Genomic DNA, 10,800 nt, shown 5'->3' with positions numbered 1-10,800 from the left:
GAGTAACACGATGTTTATTATAACCCGGCACGGTTTACATGATAAACAGCGTCATATACATATCCAGGAGTTGTTATTTCGTCCAACAGTGTGGGTTTGCAAAACTCCGCTTCAAGGGTGGCCAAGCCAACTTCACACTCAACGATGGCAGAAAGTGTTTTGGAAAATTCATTACCACAGGAAGAACAAGTTATGCACGAAGGCATATCAACATCAAAGGTATCAGCTAGCCTATTACAAGGCAACATGGTGCCGATAATAACATAATTGTTTTTCACAAAGAAGAGGCAGTTTTTAAACCGGCTTCCGGTTTAAGCTTGGCCACCAGCCTGGCCTGATGGTTGTAGATCATCTTGCGCTGCTTCAGCTTCCGTTTCTCTACCCAGTGGCTGGAAATCCACAGTTGTCCAGTCTATTCCCATTAATGCTTGAAAAACAGCCTCATCATGGATTAGCAATGACGGGTCAATATTGGGAGCGTAAGTATGCTTACGGATTGGAGGGATCAGATTTTCCGATTCATGGATTGGTGCAGCTATTCGCTTGTTCTGACTGTCATATTGGGCTTGATAATGAGACAAGTCTGCTTCCTCAGCCAGTTGACAAGCTAGCGGACGTACCTCCCGGTTTATTGCTCACAAATCCGCTTCACCAAATTCCGATCCGTCTTCCTTCAAGCTGGGATAGCCCTGAGTCGCTTCAACAGGATCAAAATCCGGCACCCAGGCTTTTGCTCGGATTAAAGCATTGATTGCACCGGTTCGAGCAGCAGATTTCTTCAGCTCTTCAACCCAGGCAGGAAGCACTGACAGTTTCATCAGAGTATCTTGAATCAAAGTGGGCGCCGGTTTGTTATGAGACGCGGTACAGATGATCCGCTGGGCACCAGTATACAATTGTTCAACCAATGTATAGGCGGCTTTCAATTTCTTCCGCACATCTGACCCCAAGTGGCCAATGCGTGTCCCTGAAATACCATAAAGGATTAATAAACCGGTGACTCTATAAGAGGGCAGAACCAATTCAGAAGGCAAGCTGGCTTACCAAAGATAGCAGTGGTCATGGCATGAACGTGCCGCTTTATGCTGGTCAGTTCATCCGTCACTGGTTTTAATGCAGCCTCGGCATCCTCTGCTCGTTTGATCAAAGTGGACTTTTCAGTGGCCCAATCCGCCTGTTTCTTCTTGAAGTTCTCCTTAAGTTGTTCCATGGCGCTTAAGGCACTGGCCAATTCCTCTTTTGCTTTGGAGGTTTCAGCCTGTTGGGTTTTCAGGTTTTCTTGCAGATCGAGGACTTGGTTTTCTTTCGCCTTCAGCTCTGCCTGCAAGCATACAGATATATGTTTCAACAAATCGGTAGAAGGATTCAAGTACCAACCACATAACAAGTTATGCGCTTGGCACTTGGGGGCTAATGCATATTCGATCTTCATCTTTCAATTGTTTACAAAGTCCCAAGATCAATATAAGCATTCAACTTGGCACTTGGGGGCTAATGGCTATTTGATCGTATGTCTTCTGATGCGGCAGATTCAATTACTTAAAGTACCGGTTTAACTACACTAAGTTGAACCGCCCCTTGGGGGCTACATCAGCAGATTTTCAAAGCATCAAGGTTTATATTATTAAGTCCCAGTTTGAAAGAATATTTCAAACCTGCCTTTAGGGGCTAGGAGAGTCAGCAAGAAAGAAAGCATACAAGCAGGAAGGAGCATATGGAAGTTACCTCATATTTATCTTTCATCATGTTAACCAGACCGGCCTCATAGTCACGGCTGGTATACAGCCGGTTCAGATAGCCGGAATGGATATCTTGGGCGTTCAGAGCAGCGAAAGTCGTCAGATCGGCGTTCCACTTGCCTTTGCCAAAAGCAGCAAACTCTTCCTTGGCAGAATGTTTGGATAAAGCGACAGGGTTGCTTGGCTCAGTATGGCCAGTACCAGTAATGACAACCTCATCATCCTTGGTACCGCCGGTTTGCACTGGAGTTGTTGGCTTGTCAGTAGGGTTTGCTGGACCGGTGGAGCGTTCAATCCGGATGGAACCTATGGGCTGATGGATAGGACCTAAGGTATCAGTATGAATTTCTTCAGCAATAAGATCATCATCTGGCTGCGGTGAATCATTGGGAATATCCTCAGGAATAGCCGCTTCAAGATTGGATGTTTTGCCCGGTTCAAGAATGACATCTTCTTCGGCCGCTTTGTCCAAGCGGGCCTTCTTGCTTGGCCTAGGTTTGTCCCTGAGAAGAATAACAAAATTAAATACATCATATGTTCTAAGGCAATATACTGCAAACATCACAATAAATATAGCTTACCCAAGCACCGTTTTGAGCGGTGGGAGCTGAGTAGCCGATGACTCGCCAGAAGATGAGTGGGAAACAACCTGGTAATCGGAGTCAGACGGATTAAGAGGTTGACGAAAGCAGCCAACTTTAGGACAAGCACTGACAAGCGAGTTAGAGACCTCGGAACGATGTTTCCGAACCGAACTGTCCGGTAAACCGGCGGAGGTAACTACCTGGCCGCTGTGCCGGGTGGTGCGGCGAGCTTCGTGTTGTTGAGTCTTCATAAGAAGTTTAGGATCCAAATAAGCAAGAGGATGAGAAAATTTAACTTTCCGGTTTGCCTGACGGATTTTTTTTGAAGGCAAAGTTTCTGAATCGGAAGAGAGAATAATTAGCTCTACAACATCCGCATGGCTGGCTTCGGCGTCATCCTGACAAATATCATCATCAATAAGATGCATGAAAAATAAACCAAGTGAGTCAAGCTCTACCTCAAAGTCCGGATTATCCACCTCGTCATCAGGGGCCGGATTAGAAGATGTAGTGGTTCTTTTCCGGTGGGCAGTCTTCTTCACAGCTTTAGTTTTTTGCCGGATTGCTCTTTCTGGTTTATCTGTTTTCTCTGGTTTCTCTTGCGGCAGCTTTTTGCTCCAAAACGGATCATCGCCCTGATTATGCAGACGCTGATATTAAAAACAATGACTGGACATATCAATAACAGATTCAGCAAAGAGAAAAATCAAAGTCTTACAGCTGGCGGTTTGTTGGTGGCACAGAAGGGAAGCAGGCCGGTTCTAGCGCAGACGTGTTCCGGTTCATTCAGTATCTTATGAACAGCCTCCGGAGAGCTGGAGTTTTCAATGTCGTAGTGGGTCATCCACGCTATCAGTATATTCGCACATCAAACCAGAGCGCTGACTAAGGGGCAGTATGCTCCATGATATCCAACAGCGAGCAATGTCAACCCCTGTTAAACCATTGGCCATAAAGGCTCTGAGCTTTGACAGCTGGGGAGCATATTTGCTTCTCTCCTGGGCAGTCAATCTTTGAGGAAAAGGATGTGTATTGCTGAGCCGCTCCGGACGAAAGCCAGGCAAGGGATTCTCACCAGCAGGGGAGGTGTCTTTGCAATAGAACCATGTCTTATTCGACTCCTTGGGGTGACTGTGCAGCTTGGCGTGGGGGTATGTGACCTCTTTCCTTTTTTTAATCGCCATGCCACCCAACTCCGTATTAGAGCCATCAGTAAACTCAGTACGGCGGTTTAGATGGAAAAGATCTCTGAATAATTCCACTGTGGGCTCCTCTTGAAAGAACACCTCACATAGCACTTGGAAGTGGCACATATTTGTAACAGAGTTGGGGCCAGTGTCTTGCGGATGGAGTTGGAAATTAGCTAAAACATCCCAGTAAAATTTAGAACTGGGCGGTTTAAAGCCCCGGGCTAAGTGGTCTACGAAAACAACAACCTCTCCTTCTCGAGGTGTGGGGGGGCATTCTTTGCCAGGAGCCCTCCAATGGATGGTGTCTTTGCTGCCCAAGGCGCCAATCAGGACTAAATCGTCCAGTTGATCCTCTGTGATGCGAGAAGGGACCCAATTGCACTCATATACTTGCTTGGCCATGATGAAATCTACAAGGTATAAGATCCCGGTTCAAAAATGCATTTGATCAAGGTACGTTGGTATGGGCACTGTTAAACCGGAGGCAGAACTATCTGAACCGGAGTTTCATGAAGCAACCAACATCTGGCGGTTCAACAAGGGGACTAATGGTATATACCGGTTTGTCAAATTTTTCTACAAAGTTAAACTGCCTGATCTAAGCATTGAATAGTCAAGACTGCAGATGAGTAAGTACGCAAAAACAGATTTCACAGAATTATACTACAACTTTGGATCTGGAACATGTTTATAAAGGAGATAAATATTCAAGGCCCAAAAGGAGCAGTCCCGAATCAATAAGCAAAGGTACAGATAAGATCTATGCTCTTAATATGCCGAACAGTGAAAACGGAGGATAAAAACTACTGCTACACAGAGCGAAGATTCACAGACTCGTCTAAGGATCTATCATATGAACAAGAAGCAAGCGATGAACACTGGAGAACATGGAAACCCTAGAACAGATCTATGATGAAAAGGATAGAAGACTTACCGGAGCTGAGGAAGAAGCGGAAGGTCGCCGCGGTGCTCGGGTATGTTCAGGGTGATGCATCGGCCAAGGTTGGTGCAGAGGTCGACGGCGGCGGAGGAGCTCCGAAGACGGGGCGACGCGAGGAAGATGAAGCAGAAGGGCATGAAGGGGAAAAAGAAATGACCCTTAGGTCCTATTTATAAATCAAGGGACATGGGTCAGGCGCGAAAATCAAGGAGCTGCAAGTTTGGGAACAGAGCTGTCGCCTCGATTATCGTGGATCTATTAAACAAGAAGGTATCACGGATAGTTTCTTTATGATAGATGACGTCACGCCGATTTACAGCAATAAGAGAAAATGACATCACGACGGTTCACCAAACTACAAGAAGATGTTGAAGATGAAGTTTTTGCTAAGGATTGACATGAACCTATTCAAATCAATCTGGGGCCTAATGTTGGGGATATTACTACTGGGCGTAAACTGGCCTATCTGGGCCGGATTAACTTCATCGGTAGTTAAGCATGTTAAAGCCCATGAAGATAGATGAGGGCTCAAGACCCATAATTGGTTGAGAGCCTGTAGCCGTAAACCGGCGTCAATATGTAACTTGTATTGTAAGTTAGAAATAAGTAGAGACCAAACTGGATACATCTATGAGCCAGTGTTGGGACTCTGTAAACCGACGGGCGTCACCCATGTATATAAGGGGACGACCCGACGGCGGTTCAAAGACAGACAACAACTCGAGACATAGGCGAAGCTTGTTTGCTCCCTTGTCATCGAAACACCCATCAATTCCATCACAACTAGATGTAGGCTTTTACCTTCATTGAAGGGGCCGAACTAGTATAAACTCTCTTGCGTCCTTGTGTCCGCTTTAACCCCTTCAAGCTAACCTGTCGCGATGGCTCCACGACTAAGTCCTGTTTCTAGGACATCTGCCGTGACAAAACCACGACAGAGGGGATCACCACTTCCATTGGTGCCTCTCTGATGATGCGTGAGTAGTTCTTTGTAGACCTTTGGGTCCGTAGTTAGTAGCTAGATGGCTTCATATCTCTCTTGATTCTCAATACAATGGTCTCTTGGAGATCCATATGATGTAACTCTTTTGCAGTGTGTTTGTTGGGATTGATGAACTTTGAGTTTATGATCAGATCTATCTTTTTATATCCATGAAAGTATTTGAGTTTCTTTGATATCTTTCATGCATGATATCTTATAGCCTCGTATTTCTTCTCTGATATTTTGGTTTTTTCTGGCCAACTCGATCTATTTATCCTACAATGGGAAGAGGTGCCCGGTAGTGGGTTCGATCTTACGGTGCTTCATCCCAGTGACAGAAAGGGAACCGACACGTATGTATCGTTGCTACTAAGGATAAAAAGATAGGATCTATATATACCTCCATAGATAAACGGATCTCTTCTACATCATGTCATTGTTCTTATTGCATTACTCCGTTTTTCCATGAACTTAATACACTAGATGCATGCTGGATAGTGGTCCATGTGTGGAGTAATAGTAGTAGATGCAGGCAGGAGTCGGTCTACTAATCGTGGACGTGATGCCTATGTAATGATCATTGCCTGGATATCGTCATAATTATTTGAGGTTCTATCAATTGCCCAACAGTAATTTGTTTACCCACCGTTTGCTATTTTTCTCGAGAGAAGCCACTAGTGGAACCTACGGCCCCCAGGTCTTCTTTCTCATATATTTGCCTTTGCAATCTACCTTTTATTTGCTTTTATTTTTAGATCTATTAACCCAAAAACCCAAGAATACCTTGCTGCAATTTATTTTATTTGGCGTTCGATCTATCAATATTTACAACTTTCTCCCGTCCACGTGCCATTTCTGGCGCCGTTACCCGAAAGGGATTGAAAACCCCTTTAACACGTCGGGTTGCGAGTGGTTGTTATTTGTGTGCAGGGGCTATTTACGTTGTGTTGCTTGGTTCTCCTACTGGTTCGATAGCCTTGGTTTTATATCTGAGGGAAATACCTACCGCCGATGTGTTGCATCATCCCTTCCTCTTTGGGGAAATACTAACGTAGCTTCAAGCGACGTCAGCTACTTATAATTTCAGCACTTGCAGACATCACCTTGCTAAAAACCACTTGTCATTTCCTTCTGCTCCTCGTTGGGTTCGACACTCTTACTTATCTAAAAGAGCTACAATTGATCCCCCATACTTGTGGGTCATCAGTAAGGCCCTCAACAATAAGAAAAAAATACATGGTGATAAGGCGTCCCCTTGACGGAGCCCCGTTATTCGAGAGAACCAATCAAAAAAATCATTATTAACTCAAACTGATAAGAGACAGAAGTCACACGTTCCATGATCATCTTCACCCACTCACCATCAAAGCCAAACTAAATTAAAATACCCTTTAGGAAGCACCACTGAACACGGTCATATAGTCCTTGTGCATATCGAGTTTAACTGCACAATTTCCCCACATTCCTTGCCTTTCTTCCTTATAGGATGAAAAATTTCGTATGCCACTAGAAAAATATCAGTAATCATCCTCCCCGGCACAAAGGCACTCTAGGTTGGCAAAATAACATCTGATGAAAGAAACTTCAACCGATTATCTTGTAATTTTGAGATCGCCATGTAGACTACATTACAAAGATGAATGGGCCGAAATTGTGTGATGGATTCAGGGCTCTCAAACCTTTGGAATTAATACAATAACTATGTTGTTCTATCCCTCTGGGATTTTTGTTGTGTTGACTACCAATAAAACTTCATCAATTAAATCCTCACTAGTAATGTGCCAAAATCACTTATAGAAAAATGTATGTTGCCCAATGGGCCGGGAGCCTTCAAGTCCCTGATCCTAAAGAGGGCATTCTTTGGTTCTTCACGACTGTACAAGGCATTCAAAATGTCACTCAAGCTTGGTTCACGCGCAGTTTGACTTTGGCCAGCATGTCAGGATCCAGCTGGAAGAACACATGACGTGAATAGAGTTTCATAATAATCTAATGCAATTGCTCCTGGTCTTCTATCTAGTCCCCCAGGACATTCTTTTGTTTTCTAATGAAGTTCTTTATCTTCTTTGCTGTTGCGAAACCATGGAAGAAATAAGTGTACCTATCTCCTTGTTGCAACCAATTTAATCTTCCCCTTTGGACTTAATACAATTCTTCTTGTTCTAAAAGATTTTCAATCTACAAATGCAACTCCTGTTATTTCATAAATGAATCATCTGTAAGCGGCCCCGCAGTACTATATTTAAATCATGTTGAAGGTTCCTAGGATGGTTACGCGACCCCTTCAACACTTCCTTGTCCCACATATGTAATGAATCGTGAATGTTTGGAGTACGTTGTGCTAGCGAACAGGGTCTCCGATTCGCCCTCACCCATGTTGTTTGTGTAATTACTTCAATAGTTTCTTCACACAACCACCTCGCCTCAAACTTCTTTGCAATCAAAGGTCTCCTATGCCGCGAGAGCTCCTGGTATTGGGTGTCTATCACAATGGGGTGGTGGTCTGATTTGTTGAAATTTTCATGACTCACCCGCATGCATTGGAAACATATCTACCCAATCATGTGTAGCAATATCAATGTCCATTCTTTTTCTGATATGTCCTCTGCGCCAAGTCAAAATTGTTGGGTAACGTTGCATGAAAAACAAAAAAAATATCTAGCACACGCAAGATCTATCAAGGAGATGCATAGAAATGAGAGGGGGAGAGTGTGTCTACGTACCCTCATAGACCATAAGCAGAAGCATTAAACAACACGGTTGAGGTAGTCGAACTTGTTCGCGATCCAACCGATCAAGTACCGAACGCACGACACTTCTACGTTCTGCACATGTTCAGCTCGGTGATGTCCTCCGCCCTCTTGATCCAGCAAGACAGCGAGGTAGTAGATGAGTTCCTATAGCACGACGGAGTGGTGACGGTGATGGTGAAGTGATCACCTTAGGGCTTTGCCTAAGCACTACGAAAATATGACCGAGGGAGTAAACGGTGGACGGGAGCGCCACACACGGCTAAGACAATGTTGTGTTCTTGTGTGGCGCCCCGTCCCCACATAAATATAGGGGGAGGGAAGGGGAGGCAGCTAGGCGCGCCCTAGGGCTTGGCCGCCGGCCTCTAGGGCCTCTGCCTTACCATGCACCCCCTTTCCTTGTATAAACAAGGGGGAAGGAAAGTGGGGGGAGGGAAGGAAGGGGGAGTCCTAGTCCACACTTTCCTTTCCTTCCCCTCTTTCCTTCTGCTCCTCATAGGGCCGGCCTCTATAGGGGCGCACCAGCCTCTTGTGGGCTGGTGTGCTCGCTCACTTGGCCCATAAGGCCCATGGCATTGCCGGGGTGCCCGAAACTCCTTTCCGGTGACCCGGTAAATACCCGGTACCCCCGAAACACTTCTGGTGTCCGAATACCATCATCCAATATATAAATATTTACCTCTCAACCATTTTGAGACTCCTCGTCATGTCTGTGAACTCATCTGCGACTCCGAACAACATTCGGTCACCAAATCACATAACTCATATAACACTATATCGTCAACGAACGTTAAGCATGCGGACCCTACGGGTTCGAGAACTATGTAGACATGACTGAGACACCTCTCCGGACAATAACCAATAGCGGAACCTAGATGCCCATATTGGCTCCTACATATTCTACGAAGAACTTTATCGGTCAAACCGTTATGACAACATATGTAATTCCTTTTGTCCACCGGTATGTTCCTTGCCCGAGATCCTATCATCGGTATCTCTATACCAAGTTCAATCTTGTTACTGGCAAGTCTCTTTACTCGTTCCGTAATACATCATATCGTAACTAACTCCTTAGTCATTTGCTTGCAAGCTTGTGATGTGTGTTATCCAGAGGGCCCAGCGATACCTCTCCGATAGTCGGAGTGACAAATCGTAATCTTGATCTATGCCAACTCAACAAACACCTTTGGATATACCTATAGAGCATCTTTATGATCACCCAGTTATGTTTTGATGTTTGGTAGCACACAAGGTATTCCTCCGGTATCCGGGAGTTGCATAATCTCGTAATCAAAGCAATATGCATTTGACATGAAGAAATCAGTGGAAATAAAACTGAACGATCATAATGCTAAGCTAACGGATGGGTCTTGTCCATCACATCATTCTCCTAATGATGTGATCCCGTTATCAAATGACAACACATGTCCATGGTTAGGAAACCTTAACTATCTTTGATCAACGAGCTAGTCTAGTAGAGGCATACTAGGGACACGGTATTTGTTTATGTATTCACACATGTATTTAAGATTCTGATCAATACAATTCTAGCATGAATAATAAACCTTTATCATGAATAAGGAAATATAAAATAACAACTTTATTATTTCCTCTAGGTCATATTTCCTTCAGTCTCCCACTTGCACTAGAGTCAATAATCTAGTTCACATCGCCATGTGATTAATACCCATAGTTCACATCGCCATGTGACTAACACCCAAAGAGTTACTAGTGTCAATAATCTAGTTCACATCGCCATGTGATTAACACTCAAAGAGTACTAAGGTGTGATCATGTTTTGCTTGTGAGAGAGGTTTAGTCAACGGGTCTGCCACATTCAGATCCATATGTATTTTGCAAATTTCTATGTCCACAATGCTCTGCATGGAACTACTCTAGCTAATTGCTCCCATGTTCAATACATATCCAGATTGAGACTCAGATTTATCTGGTTTGGTGTTCAAGCTTGCATTGATGTAACCCTTTACGATGAACTCTTTATCACCTCCATAATCGAGAAACATTTCCTTAGTCCTTTTCAGGTAACTAAGGATAATTTTGACCGCTGTCCAGTGGTCCACTCCTGGGTCACTATTGTAATCTCTTGATAAACTCATGGAAAGGCACACAACAGGTCTGGTACACAACATGGCATACTTTATGGAACCTATAGCTTAGTGATACGTCACCAATGTATCTATAATTTTTGATTGTTCCATGTTGTTATATTATCAATCTTGGATGTTTTATAATAATTGTATAGTCATTTTGTATCATTTTTTGGTACTAACCTATTGACATAGTGCCAAGTGTCAATTGCTATTTTTTCATGTTTTTTACATCGCAGAAAATCAATATCAAACGGAGTCCAAATGCCATGACACTTTATGGAGAATTTTTATGGGCCAAAAGGAACACAACGGACCCTAGCTGTGCCTAGGGGTGCCCCGAGGGAGGCACAACCCACCAGGGGGCGCCAGGAGGTCCAGGCGTGCCCTGGTGGGTTGTGCCCACCTCGGGTGCCCCCCGGACCGCCTCTTTGCTCCATAAATACCCCAATATTCCCAAAACCCTAGGGGAGTCGACGAAATATTCATCCAGCCGCCGTAGAGTCC

Source organism: Triticum dicoccoides, chromosome 7A (assembly GCF_002162155.2).
Source record: "Triticum dicoccoides isolate Atlit2015 ecotype Zavitan chromosome 7A, WEW_v2.0, whole genome shotgun sequence".
Taxonomy (NCBI): Eukaryota; Viridiplantae; Streptophyta; class Magnoliopsida; order Poales; family Poaceae; genus Triticum; species Triticum dicoccoides.
This window is presented reverse-complemented; position numbering follows the sequence as displayed.